Below are 25,633 nucleotides of genomic sequence, written 5' to 3'. Positions count from 1 at the left end.
AAATTCAGACTTTCTAACAAAGCTCCCCTCGATCAATTTTGCAAATTTGACTAAGACAGAGGACCAGTGTCCTATTTTTGACTCTATGTTCAACTACTTTTACATAGATATCGGTTGACTTGACGTAATACTTATCCTAATGAGTGTTAAAGGAAAAAAAATAAAAAATAGAGAAGACAACTAGAAAAGACAAATGACAATAGATATATAATAGGTGCATCAACTTGATTTTTGTTTCATTGCATTCAGTAGATAATTGATAACTCCAACAATCATCAGCTTAATTTTAAAATATTTTAAGGTGCCATTAATTATATATACTGAAATTTCCAGGTTTGCACAATATTCCTTGACTATTGTCCTGGACGGTGCATTGACTCTGTTTTTTCTGCTTCAAATTCCTAGTTTTTCTTCTTTAATTTTCTTCTGGACGTTGTGCTGTATAAGGGTGTTTTGTATGGTGGAAATATTTTCTAGAAAATGTTTGGCCGGTTAAAATATTTTAAAATTTTGAGATAGCTAAATGTCAAAAATTAGCATTTTTAGTCTCCGTTAAATTTTAATAATTTATGTTCGTTAAATCTGACTGAAACAGTGGGAAAAAGTAGGTAAAGCTGCTGAAACGGCGGCCTTAGGCCTCAAAGAAATTTATGCCCCAAAATTTGTCTAATACGAAATAATCAAGGGCTGACTTAAACAATGATTATTATGTTATTATTTAAAAAAAAAAAAACTCTATTTTTAGCTTTCAACTGTACAAAATATGTGTTTGCTATTTAAAAAAAGAAGAAGATAGGATTAGATTGTTTTATTAGTGTGAACATTGGACATGTATGGCCCAATAGAGCTAATTATTTCCTTAATTCGTTCAGTGCATAACATTCCTCATGGACCGCAAGGAGGTCGATTAATTTGGAGGAACTTGAATTAAAGAATGAAAAGGAGAAGTAAAGCATCAAGTGGCATAATAATTCATAAAGCCCTCTTTAAGTTAATTTTATTATACTTATTCTCACTTCCTTTCTTGGCAGCCTTCTTTTATTATTTATTTTATTTTTGGAATTATAATACTCTCATCCTCCAGTAATCAGTAAATTTTAATTTTTGTCCTTGTGATATATGACTCAACACATTTAACATTCAAATTAATTAAAATGTGTGCTTTTGGTCCATTTGTACTCTTTTTAGGAGTATATTACCCTTAAATATGGAGTAACAGTACATGTCTAACATAACAAATAGGCAAATAAATGGTGAAACGGTGAATAATCTTTGAAATTAGTGAATATTCAAAAGAAAAGCAGATCAAAAAGGCACATTTTTAGTAATTAAAGATTAAATATGCTTAATTAAATATCACAAAGGATTAACTATAAAATATATCAATAATTAAGGGACAGAAATTACTATTAACTCTTTATTTTTTATTGTTTGAAAGCATGGAAGAAGAAGAAGAAGAGAAATCGAAAGAAGGTTGTTTTATTTTCTTCGTTTAGTTTTTTTTATTTGTTTTATTTTAATCCATCATCCCCTTGTGACGAGAGTCGGAAACAAAAATGACCCCAAAAAAGACCGTTTGATCCAAAATACCCCAACAAAAAAAAAAAGGTGACATAAGTACCTTTAGGCAGTAATTTACTGCGCTAAAGGACTTAATCATAATGGCGCAGTTAAGTCCTTTAACGCAGTAAAATACTGCGTTATAGAACCTAACAATTTTTTTTTCTATAACGCAGTAAAATACTGCGTCATAGAGCCCAGTAAAAAAAAAAATTTGGTCAACTTTTTTTTTTCTTGCAACACTTAGTGGTTTTTCCATACTTTGACCAACGATTAGTCGTGTGTCAAGACTCCAAAACGTCAATTAATGTAGGCTCAATAAATCAAGGATACGTAAACGTTCGGATCTTCATTTTAGGGGTTGAAAAGGTGCCCGAAGTAAGTTTTGTTTGAAAACTTTAGGTTTAAGTGTTCTATTTTTGTAAGGTTATTTTAGTCAACTTTGTATGTCGAGAAAATCAGTCAGCTTTATTTTCGAAAATTGAAACCACAAAAGTGAAATTGACACTCACAGCTACATTGCCTTGGGATTTTTATATTGAAATCTATATAAGTAAAGAAAACTAAAAACTTCACGCCAATTTGGGGAAAAATTAAAATTGAATAGGATAACAAGTGTTTTTTTTAAAATCGGGTCGGTCAAACCGCCTTGCGGCAGTTTGTCAGCATAGATCTCGAAAAAATACGTAAAATTAGAAAAAACAAAATCGCATAAAACGGACATCCTAGCACAAAGTTATGACCATCTAATGTTTGGCCCATTTTCAACTAGTTTTTCTCCCTATATTTTTTAGAATTAGATTTATATTCAAAATAAAGTTATGTCTTGATTAAAATATAACACACTTAAATCAAAGCCTTAAAAAATAAAACACTTAAACCTAAAGTTTCCAAACAAAACTTACTTCGGGTACCTTTTCAACCCCTAAAACGATGATCCAAATATTTACATATCCTTGATGTATTGAGCCTACATTATAGTACGCAGAAAAAAATATCATGTTCTATATAAAATATTAACGTTTCGGAGTCTTGACACACGACTAATCGTTGGTCAAAGTATGAAAAAAATACTAAGTGTTGCAAAAAACAGATTTATTAAAATAAGATGTTGCGATCTTTTTATGGAAAAAACACTAAGTGTTCCTTAAGTGTGTTATTTTTAATGCGTAACTTTATTTCAAATATGTTGCAAAAACAAAACAAAAAAAATCGCCTAAATCAGACGTCCAAGAGCAAAAAATCACGTATATTTGAAATAAAGTTACGCTTTAAAAAAGAACACACTTAAATCTAAACCCTAAAAATAAAAAACTTTAAGCCAGTGACAACAAGCCTTCAAACAAAAATGGATGTCTATGTATATAGAACACTTAACCTAAAGTTTTCAAACAAAACTTACTTCGGGCACCTTTTCAACCCCTAAAATGACGATCCCAACGTTTACATATCCTTGATGTATTGAGCCTACATTATTATACGCAGAAAAAAATATCAGGTTCTATATAAAATGTTGATATTTCAGAGTCTTGACACACGACTAATCGTTGGTCAAAGTATGAAAAAAACACTAAGTGTTGCAAGAAAAAAAGTTGACCAATTTTTTTTATTTTTTATTTATTTTTATACTGGGTTCTATAAAGCAATATTTTACTACGTTACAAAATAAAGAATTTTTTTGTTGCTAGGTTCTATGACACAGTATTTTACTGCGTTAAAGGACTTAACCGCGCCGTTGCGATTAAGTCCTTTTTATGTCCCTTTTTTTTTGTTGGGATGTTTTGGTTCAAAAGGTTTTTTTTTGGGTCATTTTTGTTCCGGACTCTTGATTCTACATGCTCCTACTGTTTTTTTTTTTTTTTTTCAATTATATATTGCTATTGCGTATTTACTTTCTTATTTGACTACTTAAAGAAAATAAATTTTAAATTGGCAAATGATACATATCTTCATAAGTAGTGAACGATTTAATAGTTCCACAAAATTGGGAGATTGACCCCTCACGTTGAGAGGGGTTACTTATTCTTTCTTTCTTTCTTTCTTTCTTTCTTTCTTTTTCTTTTGTTTTTTTTTTTTTTTTTTTTTTTTTTTTTAGCAGTTGTGCATCTAATTATGTCACGATCCAACCCGCTATGACTGACACCCAACTAAATCCTAGTGGGTGAACCAACACACAAGATCTCTATTCATTCAAGTCTAATTTTATATTAAACAAATCAAACGATTATACTCATTCACGCATCAAATAACTGAGTAAGTCATGCCATAAAATACTAAAACAAGTGCGGAAGTCTAACTATTACAATTTCCCCAAAATCCGAAGGCTTAATAAGACACATTGCTCAAATTGCAAATACCAAGGCAAGAATTTCCCTTCCTTCTCCCCATTCTAAGGGGGGATGATTATAATAATGAAGGGGAAAGAAATGATAGAATGAAAAGCAATGGAACTTACCTCACAAGATTGTCTTGCCCTAGCTTGAAAATTCTCTCTAAGTGTTTGTTGGAAAGTGTGTTGGGGTGTTATGAATGAGAAAATAAAACTAAGGCAATTAAAACCCTACAAGCCTCTCCCATCGCCCCGCCGCGGCGGTCCCTCCGCCGGGGTCACAGGGGCGGTCCCTAACTTTCCCGCCTGACCGTTGTGGCGGTCGGTTCACCACTATAGCGGTTCACCATCCGCCACAGCGGCCACCAAAGAAATAGTTGGCCGGTTGCAGCGGTCGAGGCACCGCTATAACGGTACCACCGCTATAACGGTACCACCGCTGCGGTAATCCCACAATTGCAGCGGTCCATTTTAGGCAGTGAGGTCGGCTTTCTGTCCAGTTTTTCCCCCTATCACCCCATATTTCATCCAAAGCCTCAAAACACAATACAAACACATGCACACATACAAAAAGACGCCCTCCGAATCCACCCGCGGCTCAAAAATCCCAATGGAGTCCTAAATTCCCATAACGACCGGAAGGGTCATTACACCAGATACCAATTAAGACACTGTTCGTCCCCGAACGAACAAGGATGAGAATCTAGGGAGGAGTTACTTGATTCGGGGAAAAGCTAAGGGTATTTGCTACGCATATCCGCCTCTGTTTCCCAAGTGGCTTCTTCCACTGGTCAATTCTGCCACTGAACTTTTATGGAGGTCGTTTCCTCGGGACCTCAACTTGCGGACATCCCCCGTCTAAGATAGCAACGCGCTCTTCCTCATACGACGATTTTCATCTAACAACACCGAATCCCGACGTATGATATAGGAACCATCACCGTGGTACCTCTTCAACATCGACACATGTAACACCGGATGAACGCCTGATAAACCCAGAGGTAAAGCCAACTTATAAGCCATCTCCCCCACACGTTTGAGAATCTCAAACGGACCAATGAACCTCGAGCTAAGCTTGCCCTTCTTTCCAAACCTCATCACACCCTTCATGGGTGAGACCTTTAATAGCACTTGCTCCCCTTCCTCAAACTCAAGATCTCGGACCTTGCGGTCCGCATACTCTTTCTGCCTAGTCTACGGTGCCAACAGTTTGGCTTGAATCACCTTCACCTTCTCTAGGGACCCTCTCAGAAGATCAGTGCCCCAAAGCCTCACCTCAAACGCATCGAACCTCCCATATAACGCCTCAAACGGAGCCATATCAATACTCAAGCAATAACTATTATTGTAAGCAAATTCAGCTAAGGGCAAGAACTGATCCCAATGCCCACCGAAATCTATCACACACGCACAAAGGATATCCTCCCAACTTGAATAGTCCGCTCGACCGCCCGTCGATCCGAGGATAAGGCGGTGCTAAGATCTAACCTCGTACCCAACGCCTTATGCAAACACTCCCAAAACCTGAATGTGAACGTGGTGCCCCTGTCGGACACAAGGGAGATAGGAACCCCGTGGAGTCTAAGTACCTCCCGAATGTAAACTTTAGCCAACTTCTCTGCATCATAAGTTATCTTCACCGGAATAAAGTGGGCAGACTTAGTCAACCTATCAACAATAACCCAGATGGAGTCAAACTTCCCTAACGTCTTCGGAAGACCCACTACGAAATCCATGGCTATTCTTTTCCACTTCCATTCTGTAATGGGCATTTTCTGCACTGTACCCCCAGGTTTCTGATATTCATACTTCACCTATTGGTAATTTAGGCACTGCGCAACGAACTCCACAATATCCCGCTTCATCCTAGTCCAGCAGTAATGTTGCCTCAAATCACGATACATCTTAGTGACACCAGGATGGATATAATACCTCGAACTATAAGCCTCTGTCAGGATGGTCTTAATCAAATCGCCCACACGTGGCGCACACACTCACCCTTTGATTCGCAACATGCCCTCCTCATTAATCACGGCCCCCTTGGCCTCACCACGTAACACTTCATCTCGTATTTTACTAGCATCTTCGAATTGCTTAGCCTTAATCTGCTCTAAAACTAATGACCGAGCCTCAACATAAGCCAACACTTTCGTCTTATTGTAGATATCCGCCTCATAAAACTATTAGCCGCAGTCCGCAGACCTCTCTAGCCAACGGACACTCAGAAGAAATTAAACGAGCCAGACTCCCCATACCAGCCGACTTCTGGCTCAATGCATCAGCTACCATATTAGCTTTACCAATGTGATACAAAATGGTGATGTCATAGTCCTTCAGCAGTTCCATCTACCTCCGCTGTCTAGAGTTAAGATCTTTCTGAGTGAACACATGTTGCAAGCTCGTGACGGTCCGTGGCACACTTCACAATGGACACCATACTAGTAGTGCCTCTAGATTTTCAATGCAAACATCACCGCTGCCAACTCTAGATCATGAGTAAGATAGTTCTTCTCATGCACCTTCAACTGCCGAGAAGCATAAGCAATCACCTTCTTTTCCTGCATCAAAACAACACCCAAACTAGAACGTGAAGCATCACAATAAACAACAAAATCCTTGCCCTCAACGGGCAATGCCAGAATCGGTGCGGTAGTCAACAATGTTTTGAGCTTTTAAAAGCTCTCCTCACATTCTGAGTCAAACGGGTCATATGAGAAGCAATAGAGGCAAACCCTTTTACAAACCGACGATAGTAGCTAGCCAGACCCACGAAACTACGGATCTCGATCACTGATATGGGCCTAGCCCATTCCTTTCGCCTGAATTTTCTGAGGATCCACCATAATACCCTCCTTTGAAATCACATGCCCCAAGAAAGACACTAAGACAACCAAAAATGAGAATTTAGCTACAATTCCTTCTTCCGCAACACTCCAAGAGCAATTCTCAAATGTTTCTCATGCTCTTCCTTACTCCTAGAGTACATCAGGCTATCATCAATGAACACTATAACGAATGAGTCTAGGTAGGGATTGAACACACTATTCATCAAATCCATGAACGTAGCTGGGGCATTTGTAAGCCCAAAAGACATAACCAAGAATTCGTAGTGCTCATACCTAGTTTGAAAAGCAATTTTAGGAATATCCTCTGCCCGAATTTTCAACTGATGGTATCCTGACCTTAGGTCAATTTTTGAGAACACCGAAGCTCCCTATAACTGATCAAACAAGTCATCAATACGGGAGATGGGATACTTGTTTTGAACAGTTACCTTATTCAGCTATCTGTAATCAATACACATGCACATAGACCCATCATTTTTCTTAACAAACAACACAGAAGCACCCCACGGAGAGGCACTCGGGCGAATAAACCCCTTACTCAGAAGATCTTGCAACTGCTCTTTTAGTTCCCTGAGTTCTGCTGGTGCCATCCTATAAGGTGGAATAGAGATAGGACGAGTCCCTGGGTCTAAGTCAATCCTGAAGTCAATATCACGATCTGGTGGCATACCAGGCAAGTCCGCGGGGAACACATCCGCAAACTCGCGTACCACTGGAACCGAATCAAGGGATGGAGTATCTGCACTGGTATCACAGATATGTGCCAGATCCAAAAAATAAATAAAAAATAAGACTTTCTAACAAAGTTCAGCTCGATCAATTTTGTAAATTTGACTAAGACAGAGAACCAGTGTCCTATTTTCGACTCTATGTTCAACTAGTTTTATATAGATATCAGTTGACTTAATTGACGTAATACTTATCCTAATAAGTGTTAAAGGGGAAAAAAAAATAGAGAAGACAACTAGAAAAGACAAATGACAATATATAATAGGTGCATCAGCTTGATTTTTGCTTCATTGCATTCAGTAGATAATTGACAACTCCAACAATCATCAACTTAATTTTTATCGTCTGGAATACTATAAGATGCCGGAGAATAGCTCTTAAAATGTTTTAAGGTGCAATTATATATATTGAAATTTCCAGGTTTGCACAATATTCATTGACTATTGTCCTGGACGGTGCTTTGACTCTTCTTTTTAAGCTTCAAATTCCTAATGTATCATCTTTAGTTCTCTTCTGGACTTTATGCTATATAAGGGTGTTTTGTATGGTGGAAATATTTCGAGAAAATGTTTGGCCGGTCAAAATATTATAAAATTGTTGAGATAGCTAATTGTCAAAAATTAGCATTTTTAGTCTCCGTTAAATATTTAATATTTTTGTTCGTTAAATCTGACTGAAATCTTTTGGGAAAAAAGTATTTAACCGAAAACACTAAGAAGTCCCATCAAGTATTAAAAAAATGCAAAACAAAAAGATGCAGTGGACACCAAAACGATACAAATATAAACAGAAATTGTACCTTAAAAAGTTGCACTAGATTATAGAAATAAATTAAAAATAGCATAAAATACAATAATTGTACCTCTAATTGTGAGTTCCTGTTAATTCCAACCCAACCCCCCCCCCCCCCCCGCGCTCGTTTTTTGCATTTTCTCTCATGTTAAGTGGGGACTTACAGTTGTGTAACACTTTACGAACTTGAGTGACTTACAACAATTAACTATTTGAATTGTAATGATCATGTTACGTGACACAAGTACTGTTTAGGTTCATTTAATTAGAAAATATGAGAAATTTATAGGACCAACTAATTATTTTCTCACTTTACAAAGACACTTTTGCGACTTTGTCTATTGATTAAATTTAAGTGGATAAAAAAGGCCAGAATATGTTAAAGCTGTATGTACAAAGGAAGTATTGCAGTGTGGAAAAAAGAAAATAATGCATTTTTCCTAAAATCTACTTACTTTTCAACTCAAATTAACCAAACAAAGAAAAGAAAAAAACCTTCTTTCGATTTCTCTTCTTCTTCCATGCTTTCAAACAATAAAAACTATAGGGTTAATAATAATTTTTTGTCCCTTAATAATTGATAAATTTGACTTTTAGTTCTTTGTGATACTTAATTAAGCATACTTAGCCTTTAGTTGCTAGAAATGTGCGTTTTTGATATGCTTTTCTTTTGAATATTCACTAATTTCAAAGATTATTCACCGTTCCACCATTTATTTGCCTATGTGTTATGTTAGACATGTATTGTCACTCCATATTTAAGGGTAATATGGTTCCAAATATAACATTTTCCTACATAAATGGACCAAAAGCACTCATTTTAATTAATTTAAATGTTAAATGTGTTGAGTCATATATCACAAGGACCAAATTCAGAATTTACTAATAACCGGAGGACTAGAAGTGCTATTATTCCAAAAATAAATTAAAAAAAGACAGTTGAAAAAGAAATAAGAATAAGTATAATAAAATAAACTTAAAGAAGGTTTTATGAATTATTATGCCACTTTTATGCTTTATTTCTCCTTTTCATTATTTAATTCCAATTCCTCCAAATTAATCAACCTCCTTGTGGTCCATGAGGAATATTATACACTGAAAGAATTAACGAAATAATTAGCTCTGTTGGGCCATACATGTCCAATGTTCACACTAATAAAAGAACCTACTCCTACCTTTTTTTAATGGCAAACACATATTATGTACAATTGAAAGCTACTTTCATTAAATTTATATGTTAATTTTATGCAATGGAATAATCCGTTTTGCTTTTTGCTTCCAGAAAAGATTTTTTGCATCATTGGACAGACACAAAGATCTTTAATTGCATATTCATAGAATATATATGTCCAGCCAATACCAGAACTTAAAATGATGTATGAGCTCTTGTTGGCAAGATAAAAGGAAAATAATAAAATACAAGTATATGTAACCAAATAATAAAGAAGCAATAAAATTAGTGCTTCATGTTAACCAATCATAGGAAAACAAAAGGGGTTTGTTTATATTAATTTATCGAACTTAAATATATGTATTAATAATGTAGTGGTGCTTATTTGGGAATGTTATTTTGTATTGCATATATAGATTAGTTGTCATCCCAAGCCTTATTGGATCAAGAACAGGATTAGAAGGATAAAAATCGCTAATTCATGCAAAACCATATAGTGAACTGGTCCAACCAGCATGAAAATTTTTATACTTAAACCAAAAAAATAAAAAATAAAAATAAAAACGACGACAACAACAACTAATCTGGTAAGATATGACTTTAATTGGTGAACCACTCATTCCCTGAAATATACTAAACTCCTAGTGGCGAAGTTTCAACATTTGGCCTGTGGGTACCATAATATGAGGATATTAATGTGCTTTTTAATTATAAAATGTAATTTTATAATTTTAGTGTGATAAACCTTTAATTCAATGATCATATATGAATTAACTCTAAATATTTTTAGTAAGACATAATATTGTGTTGATCTCTTAAATTGAGCAACATAAACGATAAGAATCCATATACAAATTAAATGAACTGTAATTATTTTTATAACATTTGTAAAACATTAGAATAATTTATGGCGCGATTTAAGCGCCTGGCATCATGGACGTGGGAGCTGGTAGAGAGTCAACCGCGTGGGGATTTAAATTCCAATGATTCAGAAATATAAAATTTTTATATTATATTCTTATGGGAATTTTGTGGTAACTGTGATAAGATAAGTAGCAATTTGTCCCAAAAAAAAAAAAAACAACGATAAGTAGCAGTGCAGCTGCATATGACGAATTTAAATATTTAATAGTTTGCATCAACTGACGTTACTTCAAATTTCATACTCTGCAGCTCATTCTTTTATATTAACTAGTTAACCAATCCGCGCTTCGCGCGGTGAAACATCTCTCTTTGTAAATTTATGTTAAAAATTGTAATATTGAAGTAAAAGATAAATTATACAATGCAATTATACAGTACCAAAACTTATGTTACTTTACTGTATAGGTTTTAAGGAGTGGAGTATTAAAAGTAAAAAGTTAAATTAAAAAAAAATTCATAGACTTCATCTTATAGATATTAGTATCCATACAAATAAAATCATATTCAATTTAATTTTAGTTGTATATTCAGAAATAGGAATTAATTTTATTGGCATTAATCTGTTAATACCAAAACCAAACCTTCTAGCATGCAAAAATAATGGAAATGAAAAAATAATCAGCTAGTTTCTGTAGACAATTTTTTAAATGTTCCTATTCTTTAACAATTTATCACATATTCAATAACCACCTATCAAACAAAGAAAAACAAACAAAGAAAAATAATTAGTTTCGTAGCTAAAACAATGAACAAATTAAAGAGGAGATCCAGCCCAAAAAAAAAAAAAAAAAAACGCATCAAAGAATGTGAGAAGTTGATGGGGTTGCTCTTCCCTTATCCAGAGATCTTTAGTTCGAGCCTTGGATATGAAAAAATCCTACATGCAGCCAAGTCTTTCGACCAACGGCGCCCTCTACCGGCGTAATCCGGATTAGAATATAAGAAAATCAGATATATTGCTTGTGGTGAAAAAGTGATCATCAAAGAACTTTTTTGCAAGTCAAGTTTGAAGAACACTAACTTTAAACTATTTAAACGAAGCAATGAAAAATATTCCCAAAGAGGATATTCATGTCAAGTGGTCATTGGTGATGACGCCTTTGTCTTATATATCCTCAAATCTCCCCATAGTCATTTTCTAATCTTCTTTCATATGTGCACCATATGGTTTTCTTCTTCTCCTTATCCCTGCCAGAAATAATACATCATAAAAATCAATCAACTACGAATAAGAATTGTAAGAAAATAAATTAAAATCCTAAATGTTATACCGTTATTGCTTGCAACCGATACAGGATACCAAATAAGTGTCAACCATCTGCTGGCAGTTGATGGGAAATAGGTTTTTGGAAAACATTATGACTTGTTACTAGTGTTTTAAGAGGCTATGCAACACTTACCAAGATTCTGGTTGTTGATGTTCACAACAGCAAAGGAGCCCATCTCAAGTTGTCAAAAACCTCACTTAGTTTTTTTTTTTCTTTCTGTTTTATGCATTGCAAAATTTCTGGTAAACTCAAATGCTTAGAGGATATAAATTAGGCTTAATACGTTAATAAATATTGTTGTTACACTTACTGACTTACATATCTCTTGAAAAGTCTCATGCATAGGATTTTTTTGTAAAACATCTGATGAACGCAAATGCTTCGAGAATATAAAATCAATAATTGGAAAAACGGCTTAAGGCTTAATGTGTTAATAAACATTGTCGTTACGTGCGATGTAAAAGCCTCATACATAGGATTTATTGCAACTTTGTAGGTGGTCTGGTCTAGGCTTTTTAATCCAATTATTTAGTAATTTTTGTAGAGAAATAAAGAAAAGACAACCCAAAAAAGGAGAAAAAAGAAAAATGTCATTGTTGAGCATAAAGAAATGTCACATCACCTTGTCTATGTCTAGCTTTATATTACGTATAAATAAGAGTAGAAGTTGAAGATATGTGAGTTATGAGATGAAATTGTAAAAGATAATCAAAGAATGAGAAAAAAAAAGTCAAAAGAAGGAGAAAAATGATAAATAAAATGGGAAAAAAAATTCAGTATACAAATATTCAGGGTTGAACAATCTTATTAAATATTAACGCCAACAGTTAAAAAGTGCATTGATCATAAGCTTTAATTTACGTTTAAAGAGAACAATAAAGATATAAAACTCAAGAGACTTAAGACATTATTGTGTATATTTAGTGTTATTTAAAGCTTATAATGAAGGATTTGTAATTAAAATTCATGAAAATATATATTTAGACATTTTTAAGGAAGAAAAAGGTTAAAAAAAGGAGAAAAAAGATAAATAGAAATGGAGGTCATAGAGAGGTGCCACATCATCTTGTCTTTGCCTAGCTTTATATTATATGTAGATGTTATTCCTTATTCTTTTTTTTTTTTCAACACTCAACACATTGACAACACCTTAAACTTATCAATAAATTTCATTTAAGCACCCAAAGTACGGCTTGTTTCAATTGAATACCTGAACGCATGATAAAGTGTTCATACTAGACATTTCCAGTTCAAATTTTGGAAAACTTTTTGAGCTGGTTCTCAAGTATCCATTAAAAAAGTTAATCACTTAAAATATGTCACCTTCTTTAATTATACACATTAGCCTCGATAAGTGATACGATACCAACGGGCACCACTCCTTCAAGGCCATTCACTCGTAGCCAAGCCAAGGAACTCCAAGACTTACAAGTGATGTTTATGAAGAGAGGGTATTGGATACACTAAGAACACCTCTAAGAGTGTATAACGTGTGGATGATTGCTGGGAGGATGTTGAAGATGAAAGCATAAGAAGGGAAGCCATAAAAGTGGCTAGAAGTGCAAATGGTTAAAGAAGAGCCAATATTGGCTATTTTCGGCCAACTTGTGGCTAATTTTGCAAAAGGTCACTTTTGGGCCTTAGTTGTAAAAGACAAGACTATAAATAGTTGCCTTAGTCATTTCATTAGTTTTTTAGCTTGATTATCGAAGAAAACCTCTTATGAGTGATAGTTTGTTTAGTTAGTTAATTAGAGATTATCTTAGTGACTAGTTGTGTGAATCTTTGGTTGGTAATCTAAAACTCTTGTCCTTGATTTTCTAAATTGAATTGCTCATTTGTGGATTCATTGAGTCTTCCTTGTTGATTATCAATTAGTATAGGTTCATTAGTAGGAATCAATTAGGAGGATTTAGGTTTAACATACCTAGATTTGCCTATAATTCCTTTACTAATTGGGTCTTGCTTTTATCTTAATTCCTTTTTGAATTTCTAGAGTTTCCATTAGGAATCTTATCGTTAAGCCCTAAAACCTCGGGCATGTCCCAACTGGGGTTGTTGTGTATAATTAAAGGAGATGACATATTTTATATGGTAAACTTAACTACCTAATAAACTCTTGAGAACATGCGCAAAAGTTTTCAAAAGTATGAATCGAAAGTGTCTAATAGAAACATTTTATCATGTGTTCAAGTGTTTAATTGAAATAAACAGTAGTTCGAGTGTCCGAATGAGATTTACTTACAAGTTTAAGGAGTTATCGATGTATTAAGCCTTTTTCTAACAGTTTGGAGAGAGGGCTTGACAATACTGTTGAGTACGAGTCTGCAAAAATGGCCTTCAATTTAAAATTTGAAATATTGAATAGCATTCCAATAAAATAGTGAATACAACAATTTGTCAGCTATGTTTTAACTATAGCTGCAAAAGGGATCAAAAGCATTTTTGTTGATTGTTTATCCTTAAAAGTTAAAACCCCTGTCCAGTGGCGGATGTAGAGTTGAAGGTATAGGTACGTCAGAGCTCAGTAACTTTGGTATGAAGATTCCGAATTTTATATTTGTCTTGAAAAATTATCTAATATCTACATATAAACTTTAAATTTTGGATTCGTCCGGTGCCCATGGGGAAAAATTAAAGCATCCATTGCCTTTGTTGTTTCTAAATTAAAATAATTCCAACTCAACATTCCCTTTATATAGCATAATGGGACTTTAGTTTTGCTTTCAAGAATTTTATGAAATTAAATGGACTGACTGTATGTTAAAAAGAAAAGGGGTCACATGTTTTTTTTTTTTTTTCATAACCAAATATTCCTTTTCCTAAAATGAATGGTCGGTTTTAGAGTACTGAGATCAAAGCATTTAACTTTAGTGTGAATTCAAACATCAAATTCTTAACTTTTTGAAAAATATAATTTACCTTTTGTGTTTGGAAATGTCAAATGAAAAGTCCTAATAAGGAAACAATTTGACTCTGATGGTAATTAATAATACCATCTAGAATTAGATACTAGGGAAAACGAATAATATGCAAATTTGGATATATATGGCTAACCAATACCACCCATTATTGTATTATTATCCAATAAAAAGATATAAGGAAGGAAGGTGGCAAGACCAGCCGACCCTGCCCAACTTCTTTCTATAAGTAGGAAGTGAGAGAATAGGAAGACATATGAAATTGAAGTTTTGTTTTGACATGCAATTTGAATATTTTAAGTTGTATTTTTTTTTATTGATATAAAAATCCAACAAGTTGTGAAAATCATTAAAACTTTCTCAATTCTTATAAAATATTACCAAATGACCAAATCATAGTTCATAACAGAATTAATATGTCATGCCACTGGAAGGCCTTTCTAAAAAATTCAACATCAATTGATTAAACTTTAATTTAATAAAAAGGAAAATTGAACATGAGTTGTAGTGTAACTACTCTTTAATATAATCCTCTCACATGGTAAGGACAATCTCTTCACGTCGAGCATGCATTACCCAATCAGATGGATCGGCATTTCCCATCTACCAAATTATGGGTTTTTTTTTTTTTTTTTACAAAATATAAACCTGTGGGTCAAGTTTTACATTTAATAACTTTAAAATCATGATTTGGAATCCCAAATCATACAGTTTTGGAGATTTGAAATCATGATATGAAATTGAAGTTGAGATTTTGTGCAAATTGTACAAATAAACATTGATTTGAAATTAAAATATGAAATCGCATGGCTAAACGCCTACTAAAATTAGACAAAAGGTTCAAATTTATCACTCTATTATATCAAAGATTTTAATTTTATCTTGTGTTATACTTTAAGACAGTTCGTACTTATAATTAGTAAATTATTTCATGTCCTTTACAAGGGAGATATAGTGTAGATGTTACAGGTTCATATAGTGTATATGTTACAGGTTCATGATCTGAACTAACTTTACCTAAGATCAATTTTCAGGAAAGAAGTACAAATAATATACTTCGAACCAAGAGATTACCTCGTTGTACATTGTCCTGTTATAAAAGGAATGTGGGACAGAATTCCTACTTGGGTTAAACAACACTCTATGGCTGCTTCAATGTTGGGATCAATATACCACTTGGGCTGTGAAAAATGCTTTAACACTGCTAAAAAATCTCTATTTTCTCACAATCAAATATTCTATTTAAAAATTATAGCCAAACACCACTCCATCTTCAACTATAACTTCAAAATTAAAAAAAAAAAAAAAAAAAAAAAAGTGAAAAATATTTGGCTCTCATGGCCAAACGCCAACTAAATATTTATTGCAAACCCAAATGCAATTCCATCTTCAATTCCAACTTCAAAATTCCAAAAAAGTTAAAAATTATTTGATTTTCATGACCAAACGTCTACTAAGATGTGAGGAGTATTTTTGACCATCTTCTCCCAAATATATGCTGCTTCAGCCAGCCATTCCAATTCCCACAATTGCAGTAAAATTTAGGGACGGGGGGTGGGGTGGGGGTGGGTCGGGGGAGCAGGTTCCTGGTAATGCAATAAAAAGACACTGAGACCAAAAACCAAAGATTGTTCAATCTTCAAACTTCAAACCTCCACCATGCTTGGGCCAGCCATTCCAATTCCCAATAATAAAATACTATGTTTCAATTTATGTGAACCTATTTTCTTTTTAGTCCGTGCCAAAATGAATGACCTCTTTTTTAATTTAAAAAAAAAAATTCACTTTATGAAAATGATTCTACCAGCATAAATATTCCGTGACTTATTTTTTTTGAGCTTTCATTTTCACTTTTCTTAAATGTATATGTTAAATGAACCATATAAATTGAAACAAGAAAGACTAATCAAATTGCAAGAAAATTTAGGGAGTGGGTGGGGGGAGCAGGTTCCTGGTAATGCAATAAAAAGACACAGAGACCAGAGACCAAAAACCAAAGATCGTTCAAACTTCAAACTTCAAACTTCAATCCTCCACCATACTATATATTATTATCATTGTGTGTCAGCCACTCTGCCTCCTCCAATATTTTACTATTTTACAATCTACAACAAACAAAACAAAGCAAATCCCAACGTGCTTCAAAAAGCTTCTTTTATCCCTCAAAAATCCTTACACTTCTCTCTAGTGTCTCTTCACGAAAAAATGGGATTGTTAACAGCAAAAATCCTCACCATCTTCATATTTTTGTGTTGTCTTCATTCCATATCTCAAGCCAAGATAAAGAAATTTGACGAACAATATGGAGACCCCTTTGACAATAGATATATACCAATCTTTGAAATCAAAGGCCCTGCACAAATTAGCAATCAGGCACTTCAAGTGACCCCTGAATCAGCCTCTGGTGCTTTTAACATGTCCCACAACTCAGGCAGAATCCTCTTGAAACGGCCCTTCAAGTTGTGGGAGAGCACTGATAATGACACAAGGGTGGCGTCTTTCAACACTTCGTTTCTCGTCAACATTTATAGGTAAGGGTGTTAAATGAGTGGGTTGGACTTAATACGCGTTTGGACATAAGAATTGTGAAATTTGAAACAAAGGTAGTATCTGTTTACAAGTTGAAAATGGTATTTGGAAATTGGAATTGTGTTTAAACATGAATACATATTGGAGTTTTTTTTTTTTATTTTGTGAGTTTGAAATTTTTTAGAGTGAAAAATTCACCCAAACAGATTTTTGGAGTTTTCAAACTAGTTGAATTCCAAAAAAAAAAAAATCAATTTTAATTGAAAAACAGTTTTTCAGAATAAGATGTTTTCAAAAAAAAAAAAAAAGTAAAAATTATCCATGGCCAAACGGGCATTTAATTTCTTTGTTAGTTCTTTTATTAAGTACCTAATAAACTATGTTTTTCTTTATTATGACTACATTAACATATCAAATAAAAAAATGTCTTTTGGTATTTTGACAAGGTTTGTATGGATCAATTTGGACTACATATCAACACATTTTTTTTATCAGCTGAAATGGATTAAGCTAAAATTGGCTGAGTTAATCATGTTTGAAAGGATTGAGCTAATTTTGTCACCTCTGTTTACAGGCCAAAAAATGACACTCCAGCTGAAGGATTAGCTTTCTTGATTTGCCCAGATTTTGAGCTGCCACAAAACAGCCAGGGCCAATATTTGGGCTTGACAAATGCTACCACTGATGGGAATGATGCTAATAAAATCATTGCTGTTGAGCTAGACACTTTCAAGCAAGATTTTGATATCGATGCCAACCATATTGGCATCGATATTAACAGTGTCAAATCTATAAATTCTACATCCTTAACCCCGCTTGGCATTGAACTTGCTCCAAAGGGTGCAAGATTTTACAATATTTGGGTACAATATAATGGTATAAACAAAGTTCTTGATGTGTACATTGCTGAACAAGCAGAAAAATGGGTCCACCCCACAAAGGCCAAGTGATCCAATACTGACTCACAATCTTGATTTAAGACAATTTGTAAATGAAGAATCATACTTTGGTTTCTCTGCTTCAACAGGGCATTTTAACCAATTAAACTGTGTGATAAGATGGAACTTAACAGTTGAGTATTTTCAAGAAAAAAATCAAGGGTTTATAATTGGTTTATCTGTTGGGTTGTCAGTATTTGTTGTGTTATTGATTTTGTCAGCATATTTTGGGTATTGTTACTACAAGAAAAGGGCTGCTAGGTCTCAATCAAATATTTTGGGGGCATTAAAGAGTTTACCTGGAATGCCTAGGGATTTTGAGTTTAAGGAGTTGAAAAAAGCTACTAATAATTTTGATGAAAAGAATAAGCTTGGTGAAGGGGGATTTGGAGTCGTTTACAAAGGGTATTTAGTTGGTGAAAATTTGGAAATTGCAGTGAAGTGGTTTTCAAGGGAGAGTATCAAGGGTCAGGATGATTTCTTGGCTGAGCTGACTATTATCAACCGTCTAAGGCATAAACATCTTGTTAAATTACTTGGTAAGTTTTTTTCCCCTCTGTTTTTTTTTTTTTTTTTTTTTTTTTTAAAGTATAGTCTTGTCCAAGTCCGGATAAAGGAGGAATTTTATGTTGAGTTGACAGCCAACGAAAAAATAATTAAATTCTTGAATGGATATAAAAGTTCATCTATGAGAAGTTAACTAATTTGGATTGACGCATACTTAATTGATAGATTAGTCCAGGTCGTCGAAGAAATTTTATCTGCAATCTATGCATAGGTAGCAAAATCCATTCTAGAATTCTTTTTATTACTTCTAGTGCAAAAAAGATCCCATAAACAAAAAGAATATATAATAGACTCATAGTGGCACGTGCTTTATTACGCATAGGCATTAATATCCCGTTTCTCTAGTCTTTTTAATTACGGGATACTTTTTTAGTAAGTCGTGGTTCATCTTCTTCCCAGTATAGTGATCGCTTTCATGTTTTTCTCGTTTTTTGTCAAATGTTTATCCTCCATCTTCGTTCTGAAAAAAGGCTTAAAGTTAAATTTTTGTTAATATGGTACCAAGAATTTCATGTGAGCTAAGGAGTTCCATTTTGACTCATATTAGGTCCACTTGCAACTTGAGAATGGTCCCAATAGTTATCCAACGTATAATATAGTGTCAAAAATGGTGTGCGGCACACACCTTGTGCAATAGTTTGAAAGTGATAAATATTTTTAGAATTAAGTTATGCCTCTAATATTTTTTTTCCTGAGGATTTGATTCTTTTCAGTTGTAAAATAAGCCAATAAAGCCATAAAGGGATAGGATTTGGAGTGACGGAAAGATCAATTATAGAAGAACAAGAAACTGGATGCGTTTTTCTTTGACGCGAAATAAAGAATCCAATAAATTGTACGTGTTCGTTCGACAGAATCCAATAATTTTAAAAATAACTTTTAGAACCCATTAAGCGAAAAAGTTGTGATCCAAAATTCATAAACTAAAATTTTTGGCTCCTGGTCCAAAACTTAGAAAATGAAATATATCTAAAATTTAGAGGCGGATTTCAGGATTTAAATATTATAGATTAGAATTTGAAGTTCTATCACAACTTATTTGATTCAATGAATTAGGAAATTATTATTTATATTTATTTAGTAAACTTTTTAATACCTTGTAGGGTATGATCACTCGAATGCAAAGGGCTACTTTTGACAGCGTAACTAATTATTAATGCCCTCTTGGCGAAAAATCCAAAATTTAATAAATGTTAAATTCTTGGCTGGAAGACAGAAGAGCACCGGTTCATTTCCTTTGAACTTTTCTTGTTTTCTCTGCCAGCAATTTCAAACACAGGCCCCAGACTCTTTTTATTTAAATGCAACTAGCTTTAAAAAATCTGTCTAGGATTAATTTTTATTAAACTTTGAAAACAGCAATTATAGCATTGTTAGGTCTTGAAATCATGGTTTTGATCAAGATTTTTATTTTGTGAAATCCGTAAATACTTGTCCTTATTTTTGTTTATTTTTGTTTCCTTTCTTACTAGCAGTCGTAGTATTTCTCAGGTAGTTTCTTATCATTTGATTTCTGTTACTATCTACTGTCTTTTGTTATTTGCTTAGCGTATTGTGCATCTTTGTAGTTATCGTTCCTTTTTCCTTTTTGACTTGCTTTGTTTTGCTTTATCCTAAGCCGATGGTCTATCGGAAATAACCTTTCTACCTCTCAAGTTATGAATAAGGTCTGTGTACACTCTACCTTCCCTAGAACCCACTTGTGGAATTATAATGGTATGTTGTTATTAGGGCTATTCAAAATCGAAGCGTAACCGATAACTCAACCGCGAAATTGGTTTATTGGTATCGGGTGATCAAATTAACGGATGGGAAACAATTTGAAATTTTATAGTTAATGGCTTCACGGTGCGGTTTACTTATTTTCCTTATCGATTTAGCCGTTAAACCGTTAAGAATTATTACATTTACAATTACCCCTAGCTTATGTATTACATTTGGACTTTCTACTTTTATAATTCCCACTTTTCACTTGCACATTTTTACTTTCTTTCTTCTACTGGCCTAGCTCTATAGTGGACCACCAATCGCCAATTTCTCAAACGTCATTAGCAGATTCATGTTTGAACATGAAGGTTGGTTAAATTAGCACCACAGTTATAGTATTGTAAAGTATAGTCTATACCTAGGTTGATAAATAGTATTTTTGGTTTTGCTAATAGTTCTTTAACTGGATGCTTAAGTTTAATGGGAAGCAGAAAGTCTAATAATTTTTTAATTCATAATATGCGAAGAGCTCCAAGCCACAAATACCTTAGCTTGTCGATTAACCGATACACCGTCCGATAATTGCTAACCCAATATCGAACCAACCGATATCTTAACGGTTGGCTAGCGGATTAGCACATTTAAAAATCAATAACCGATAAGTGAACCATTAAGCGTAATTATCCGCCCGATAAGAAGCCCTAGTTGTTATTGTTTTAGGGCCCTTGTTGTTATTGTTGTCCTCGTCATCGTCTTTATTTTTGTCTTTAATCTCCTCTATCTTCCTCTTAAAATATATTTAGAAATATTCTACTATAATTATTTTTCTTCTATTTTGGGATCTATATTAATCGTAAAATACTTATTTTTCTTTTCGTTTACATATATTTTTATAATAATTATTTTTGTTCTATTTTAGAATCTATGTTAATCGCAACTATGTATTTCTCTTTTCGTTTGGAAATGTAACAACTATAGAATATTTTATTTTTTTTGGTAAATAAAAAAAAATATTTACTTTCCTTTTAATTTAGGATCTATTAGGACAATAGCATAACTTCCTTATTTTATTCTCTTCAAACACCTATAAATAGTGATGTTTCGGTGATGTTTTCTTCCATCTTGAATTAATATAATGAGTTATCATTTATGGGATCGGCTCTACTCCTGTGAATTTTCTTCAGTAACTATTAATAGTAGCTTAGATTATTAACATAATCTACATTAGTATTTACAATTATTGAAGCAACAATCATTGGAGCGGAGCTGCTCCCATCATTTATTCTCCCTTTGGTTTTCTAGTTTATCTGATTTTCTTTAACACTTTCCTGGAAAATCATGTGTTTATAAGGACATTCAATCATGTACATATAAGAAATGAGCTTCACCCTTTTGTTCAACTATGGATATGATTATAAGCAGCCATTTTCAACCTATTTTTTTGTGATGTGTTTATTGCATAGAAGAATTTAGGATTTTAACTTTATGTGTTCGACTTTTAAGGATCTTAGCATTGAACCTATTATATTTTAAAGTTATGAATTCATATCTACTTTCTATTGCATGTTTAGTAATTGCTTACGCATAAATTTTTTTTCCCGTGCCAAAAGTACGGGGTTCATATGAACCCGGTATCGGCAAGCTGCGTCCCCCTCTGTTTATCTTTATAAGAAAGGTGTGTTCCTAGGTGTGAGTGGGAGAGAAGAAATTTCACAATCAGGGGTTTTGAATAAAACGACCTTTTGATTTTTCATTTTGCCATTTTCATTTTTATCGTCTTGGCATCAAACTTCTTTTCCGCAGGACCTTCCGTATAGTATCGCCACCCTATTAGTGTTTAACCACCAAGTTTGGGATGGATTGTTGTGGTCCTCTACACCTAGGACAATATACTTCTCATAAGGAAATGGTCCCTGAAAATCACCTTCAATGTTATAGAATTGGACAATTGCTTCAAAATGCAATCAACTACAATTAATGCTAAGATAAGACCCTACAACAAGTCATCATAATCGAGACAGGTCCAAATATTCCAATTGTAGGTCGTATAAGAAGTTGATTGGAACACTACTACCCTACTTCTTTTGCCATATAAAGATTGATATCCTCAATAGTATTGATTGGATAAATTTATAGAACATTATTATTGTATTCATATTTTTATCGTTTATGTACTGAAAATATAAAGTGACCTGTAAGTACTTTTTGAAGCTCTATTACCACTACGCTAAGATTTATACGCCAGTAACTATAGAGAGTTTCCAATATCATTATTATTACAGTACTATATATGTATATTATTTTTTACTTTTTATTTTATTTTATATGATGATGACATTGTTCTGTGAAGCGTAGTTATTTTTGTTTTACTACTACATTAAGATCTTATGTTTAGGGGATTCAACAATCTATATATAATACAACAATTGTTTTATCCTATTTAGCACATTAATTTTATAATGAAAAGGGTTCAATTGGATCCCTTCCCAATAGGCAGCTCCGCCTGGTTACAACATGTGACTTGCTTCATTTTTTAGGTTACGAATCTCGCCTTTATATGAATGTTTACCGGTAGTTATATTTAAGTGACCTGATAGTTTCTTTAAACTGTTGTATGATTTTGAGGTTAATCTTATCATTTGTGACATGACATTACTTCTACTATTAGCATGGTATATTTGTATTATTATAGGGATTCAATTTATATTATATACATCTTGTTATACGTGTATTTGGGTTCGGGTCAATCTTTTTTAGTTTATTCGGGTCAACTTAATAGGCTTTTTTTATTTGCAAATATGAAAATTACATCTCAAAAACCAAAAAAACGAACATAATTAGCATCTTAAACAAGGAATCACATTAACACCTATTACCTATTAAGAAAAATCAACATTTTCACTTATGTATATTAAAAAATGAATTTGCACAAGTAAAATAACATGAAAATTACACCAATCAAAATAAGAAAAATAATAGAAAAACTATTAAATATGTAAATACACACCCCATAAGTAAATGTAGAATTAGATAAACTACAAGTTCTCAACAATGAATCATAAATTTCATGTTTTTTCTAAGCAATGCTTACGAAGTTTCCATCACAATTTAAGTAGTATAGTGATTTAAATTGAATTTAACAATTATAGAATAGCTTTTTATAATTTTTATGCATTATAATAAAATTATATGTCCACTTTTTATAAGTTATATAGTTTGAAAAACCAAGGCATAATTTACCATTTATACCTATTTTAATTTATTAGTAAGTACTCCAATTCATTTGTTTATCATTTATAGACAAGTAAACATGGACGGAGAGAGTAATAAACAAAAGAAATTATTAAAAAAAATAATTTTATCATCCAAAATTCCCATTGAAACAAGTTTTTTCGATTTAAATACTCACGGATTTGAGATTAAGAGAAATGCTTAATTCAAGGATTTTGAAGTTTAGCATGGATAAAATAATAGAAAAGATGAAGGACAATATAAATAATAAAAGATAAATAGAAAAACATTTTCGGAAAATGTTAAAGATATATTATTATTAGCATGGCATCAGAAACATTTAAGTATATAAAAAAATTATTAATCTACCTTTATGGATCCGCCCCTGTTTATAGCAAACTTTTATTTACTATCTAGCATATATAAGTATCTTCCAATCACGTATTATTGTGACAGGATGGAGCCACAAGCATGGAAAGCTACTTCTTGTATATGAGTACATGCCAAATGGTAGCCTAGACAAACATCTCTTTTCAGGGCCAGAAAAAGAGCCACTCAGCTGGAATGTCCGGTACAAGATTGTATCGGGGGTCGCCTCAGCCCTGCACTATCTGCACAATGAGTACGAGCAGAAGGTGGTCCATCGAGATCTCAAGGCAAACAACATCATGCTCGACTCAAACTTCAATGCACGGCTCGGGGATTTTGGCCTGGCACGAGCAATTGACAACGAGAAGACCTCATATGCTGATGAGGCCGAGGGCGTCCTTGGCACGATGGGGTGCGTACTGTTGGTTTTCTAAAAGAGAGCGGAGCAGCAAAAGGATTAAAAATAATTGAAATTGTTTCTAAAATTTTATTTAGCTCTCATTTGGACGTAAATTTTTTTAAACGTTTCTTCAAAAAAATAAAAAAGTATTTGAAAACATTGTTTGTTCATGGAATTTGATCAGTTTTTCAAGAAAAAATTTTCAAGTTCCAAAAACTAGTTTGGACCAGTTTTTGGGTAAGAATCTTTTCTTCCACTCACAAAACTTCAAGTAAAATGCATGTCCAAACACCTTCAACTTCCAAAAATTATTTTTCAACACAACTTCAAGAACTCTTTTTTTCAGGTATCAACTAAATACATGTCCAAGCAGTAGCCAAAATTATTTAAATTTAAACAAAGAATCTTCCTACAACTAAACGACTTATTATTGTAGTAAATCAGCACTAACTGAAGCAATTTTCAACAGGTACATCGCACCAGAGTGCTTCCACACTGGAAAAGCCACTCAACATTCTGATGTCTATGCGTTCGGGGCAGTGTTGCTTGAAGTAGTATGTGGCCAGAGGCCTGGAACCAAAGTAAACGGCTTTCAACTCTTTATTGATTGGGTTTGGTATTTGCATCGCGATGGAAGAATCCTTGAATCTGTTGACACGGGGCTCGGGGATGATTATAACATTGAAGAAGCAAAGAGATTGTTGCTACTGGCTCTGGCTTGTTGCCATCCGATTGCTAGTGAACGGCCTAAAACACAAACTATAGTTCAAATTATATCAGGGTCAGTGCCAGCACCAGACGTTCCACCATTCAAGCCAGCATTCGTGTGGCCTTCTATGGTGCCAATTGACATTGATTCGGGTAATGTTGATACGATATCCATCACAACTCCCCAGTTCAGTTCAGGGAACAACAGTATTGAGTATCAAAGCAAGTGGGTTTACCAATAGCAACATATATATAGGCCACTTTTATGGTGTAGTTAGTTTAGTTTTATAAAACAACTATTACCAACAGGAAAGAAAACTTGATTTTACTTTCTCTTTTAATGTTTTCTTGCCTGTAATTATGTTTTCTGATGAGGTTGTCAAAAGATTTCTTCTGTTTTTCCTTCTAGTTTTGATATTTTTTTTGCTTCAAGTTTGTTATTATGTGCTAACAAGAATAGAAGCTACCATGTATATATTACTAATCCCTGCATTACTTATCCATGTATAACTTGTCTTCAAACCGAACGATCCCTTATAGTTGAATAAGTCTTGGAATGATCTAGGTAAGAACCAAAGGAAAAAGCTTTAAGAGATATGTCTATGAGCTTTTGGTTTATTATATTCCTAGAATCCAAGTACATT

General features: G+C 33.4%; 1 pseudogene; it reads left to right on the top strand.

The window, feature by feature from the left end:
- Positions 1–16,548: 16,548 nt before the first annotated feature.
- On the top strand, positions 16,549–25,394 carry LOC132036008 (probable L-type lectin-domain containing receptor kinase S.5; annotated as a pseudogene).
- The last annotated feature ends 239 nt before the right edge of the window (positions 25,395–25,633 follow it).

This window comes from Lycium ferocissimum, chromosome 11 (genome assembly GCF_029784015.1).
Source record: "Lycium ferocissimum isolate CSIRO_LF1 chromosome 11, AGI_CSIRO_Lferr_CH_V1, whole genome shotgun sequence".
Taxonomy (NCBI): Eukaryota; Viridiplantae; Streptophyta; class Magnoliopsida; order Solanales; family Solanaceae; genus Lycium; species Lycium ferocissimum.
This window is presented reverse-complemented; position numbering and strand designations above follow the sequence as displayed.